The sequence below is a fragment of the Lissotriton vulgaris genome, chromosome 7 (assembly GCF_964263255.1).
Source record: "Lissotriton vulgaris chromosome 7, aLisVul1.2, whole genome shotgun sequence".
Lineage (NCBI taxonomy): Eukaryota > Metazoa > Chordata > Amphibia > Caudata > Salamandridae > Lissotriton > Lissotriton vulgaris.
This window is the reverse complement of record NC_141695.1, coordinates 237,339,035-237,343,221: the sequence shown is the minus strand read 5'-3', so window position 1 is coordinate 237,343,221 and position 4,187 is coordinate 237,339,035. Positions and strand designations below refer to the sequence as shown.

The 4,187-nt window shown below is 50.6% G+C and overlaps 1 non-coding gene across 1 annotated transcript; it reads right to left on the bottom strand.

The window, feature by feature from the left end:
* Window positions 1-2,562: 2,562 nt before the first annotated feature.
* Window positions 2,563-2,635, bottom strand: TRNAR-ACG (transfer RNA arginine (anticodon ACG)). Its single transcript has one exon. It is a non-coding gene; the product is annotated as a tRNA-Arg (tRNA).
* Between the last annotated feature and the right edge of the window lie 1,552 nt (window positions 2,636-4,187).

The following is a 4,187-nucleotide window of genomic DNA, read 5'->3' as shown; positions in this document are numbered from 1 at the left end:
GGTGGAGAATCAACACCTGATAAACAGGTGATATTTTTCCTTTTATTTCCTTCTTCACATAGTAATATACAGCAGTAGCAACATCAAGGTCCTGATGAATGCATAGGATAATTTCCATTTATATGCAGAAACATGTCGACCACTTGCTGAGTAGATATTATGTTAAATCTACTTTTTTTCACTTTTTCACTTGTTTTTAAAACTTAGGGGTCTGAGAGAAACCATTAAAAATATCTATTCTACTCAGTTCCACTTAATTTTATTCACCTCACTTACTCCCACTTGCACTGCTTTTTTCAGTTGTAAATACCACACCAACACCATACTGACACCACACAGTAAAAAAACTAACATCAGTCTCCTTACTCACACAGTCTCCACTTTCCAACTAGTGTGACTGTCTTTTTACTAACTCCTGGGTAAGGAGAACCCAAATGATGTAATAGTGGTGGTACAGAACGACAACTGATGGGAAAAATTCCTACCTGGATTGCATGTTATATGTATGAGTGTTTAAATGGTGTTCACATACAACTGCTTTCACTTCACAATTTAATTTGTTTGTTGTGTGGTGGTCAGTCTGAGAGCAAAACATGGTTGTGACTCCTGGATACCTTTTGTTGTAATTAGGAGTTGAGGGGGTGTCAATTTAATTAATAATAACAAAAATATTGAAACCTACCTTTTCGCCAGCCGGGTCCCGAATCTTGGGCCTCATTTATGAGAAATGATGCATCGCTGCGTGAAAGCAGCGATGCGTCACTTCTCAGTGCGCACTCCTTGTGACATTCCTGATGCGTCATATTTAATGTATGGTGCATCATGTCGCAAGGAGTTACAGATATGTCAGTATTTCTGACGTATCTGTAAGCGCAAAAGTGACGCATTGCCCTTGCTGAAGTGTGTCACAAAAGTGACGCAACTCCAGCAAGCCCCATGTGAAAGGGCCTGAATCAGTCTTACGCCTGCTGTGAGGCAGGCGCAAGATTTTGACGCAACGGCGTGCTAAAAGTGACGCAGTGAAATCTCATAGATTTCACGGCGTCACTTCTATGACCCTTCCTTGCGTCAATACGCCCCCCTTGCATACATAATACCTGGCGCAGGTATAATGTGGCACAGGGGTTTACAAAGTGACGCATCTACCTAGATGCGTCACTTTATAAATATGTCGCAACAAGGCGCATTTTTTACGCCACTGGTGCTTCACAAAATGTGATGCGCCGGTGGGGTAAAAGTGACGCAAGGGCTCATAAATGAGGCCCCTTGTCTTCAGGAAGCAGGCAGCCTCCCTCCCCTCCCCTAAGCCAATCACATTGCTCTAGTGAAGTGTTGTGATTGGTCAGGACGCCGCCCAGTAAGGGACTTACGAGGAAGCCATGTTCCCATGTAGGCTGCATTGCATTGCAGCTTACATGGAGAACTATAGAGTGCACATGACTGGGTTGTGCAGCCCACAGGACCGACCAAACAGTCAGCGCCTTCAGGATTAGGCAAGCCATCCACTCTCCCCCCGCCCCAGAACAAACCCGCCCACCCGCCTGCCCCCAACCGAACCCATCAGCTTTCTCGCAGTCCAAGAAGCAGAAACATAAAATGGTAGTTTACCTATTTTATGTTTCTGCTTCTCGCACTCTAAGAAAGCAGTGGGGTGATGCTCCTCCGCCTTAGTGGAGGAGCCACCCCTGCCAAATCGCCTACAAATCCGGAAACATTTGAATGCCTGGCTGTTCTCCTTCTAGTTTGATGCTCTTGCTCCCATCGCGGCTTTAACTCTTCTGCGATTCGTGCTGGGAAGCCCGTTCTGGAGCCGCTGTGCGCTTTAGAAATCATTTGATAACATACAGAGGTACCTGAAAGGCATGTAGATTAGCAAAGTCCGGGCATCCCATACCGATCTCAAACACACAACTGCACTCTGAAGATGATGATGGAAGTGGAAGAAGGGAAAGGGCTGAGACTACAATAAAGAAACACATCCCTCCCTACAGCAACACAACCCTCCTCCCATCTGTGCTGGTGCCAGACAAACACTGTCATTATCTAGGACTAGGAGATGTATTTTATTAGTATCACAGTGGGATGTGTGTGAGCAAACAGCAGCCCAATCCCATAGTGTTAGCACAAACTGACTGTGACACTTCACTCCCTTTCTGCTCCGACACCCGCATCTAGACCCACAATTTCTGGGATCCTGAAGTATTTTTTTCCATTTCTACAACTGTTTACAGAGCAAACAAATTAACTATGTCTACATACAGCTTAGGTGCTATTTTGTAGATATTAAGACTCCTGTGAAAGTTAACTTAATAATTCTACCATTAACCGCTTGCCACGAGATTGAACTGTCTCTGGACCCTTAAACTTTTATCACATTTTAAGTGGCCAAGCCTTAGATGACAATGAAGGCTTCCTTGTGTCACAATTAGTTTTACCATAAAAGACACACTTGATATATACTTACAGCTTCAAGGCTGGACGTGAGTAAAATCGCGCTCTTTATAGATATAGGTGCACACTTTAAGACGCACGGGAAACTCTAAAGAAAAGGTCGAGCTCAGTCGAGCCAGCCAGGAGTCGAACCTGGAATCTTCTGATTCGTAGTCAGACGCGTTATCCATTGCGCCACTGGCCCGCCGCTGAAAACTAGCCCCACGACAAGGATCTGAGGAATGAGAGTCATGGGAGACAGAAGCGGGGGGCGTGGCTTGGATGCCGAGGAGGTAGGCAGCGTGAGCTCGGAGCTCCGTGCCCGATCCCAGAAAATATCCTGAAAATTTGATCGGACCCCGAGGTAACCGATACCATCCGGTACTGGAAGGTACTGCGGAGGGTCCGGGTCCCACGGAGGACGACACCGAGCCATCCCACAGCAATATTTCGACTTTGAAAGTTGGACCCAGGCGAGAAGTCGCGGACCCCAAAATGGCGGCGAGGGCATGAGATCAGACGCGACGGAGACATCTGCCCGGAGACCCACTGAGGACTGCTCCCTGACAAATCAAGGGTGTTGGCGGCCGCATCGCGCCTCTCCCCGGGTGCCGAGTGAACTTTGGGCGCACCCTCGGGCGGTGGCTGAGGACCGCCCCCTGGTAGGGGCGACGACAGTGCGGCAGTGACCCGGTGACGAGAGCCCCGGGCCCCTGGCACGTCTGGCACGGGCCGGGCTGCGATCGCTCAGTGTTTCCTGCTTCTTGGTGACAAATCTGGGCCCGGGAGCCCTGCCGGAGGACGGAACCCGACGGCACTCGGAGGGCGACCAGGAACTTACTCGGAGACCACTGCCCAACCCGGCCCAGATGGGGAAGCCGAAGGGGAAGGGAGATGGCGCGACCGATACTGAGGCTGCGGAGGGAGCGGAGCGAGACCAAGCGGCATTGCAGCGGATGCAGGATCGTATCCTGGAGGCCATCGCCACCACAAAGGACGCCCTGCAACAAGATATAGCTCAGGTGGCGACGGGCTTGGGCCTCCTGAAGGCTGACCACGACAAACTTAAAGACAGGGTGAAATCCGTGGAGATCACGGTTAAGGAATTAGCCCCAGGCCAAGAAACGATGAAGGCCCAGATGGCAGACGTGATGGACCGCCTGAAGGTGCTGGAAAGGAGGGCCGAGGATGCCGAAAACAGAAACAGGCGCAACAACGTACGCCTAGTGGGCCTGCCGGAAAAAATTGAAGGCGACGACATGGTGGGCTACCTTGACAACTGGCTGCGGACAGAGGTGGCACCAGAAGGTCTGTCCCCCTTTTTCTCCCTGGAACGGGCACATAGAGTTCCAGCGCGCCCGCCAGCCTTGGGCCTTCCTCCTCGCCCGGTGGTGTTCAAGTTGCTCCATTACCGGGACAGAGACTGGCTCTTACAGAGGGCGAGAGAGGCAGGGCCCTTTCAAGTGGATAACAACAGAGTCACCATGTTCCCGGACTATACATTTGAGACGCAGCGACTCCGGGCAAACTTCCTGTCCCTCAAGCGGGAGCTCCGCCAGGAAGGCATCAAGTACTCCCTGTTGTTCCCTGCCAAGCTAAGAGTGGTGGTGGATGAGAAATCATTATTCTTCACGACCTCCGCGGACGCTTGGGACTGGTGGGACACTTATAAAGCGGGAATGGACGGTGCTAAGGCCAGGGAGGAGGAGGCTAAGGTGGCGAAGCCGATCAGGCAGTCCCAACGGATCAGGAGGAAC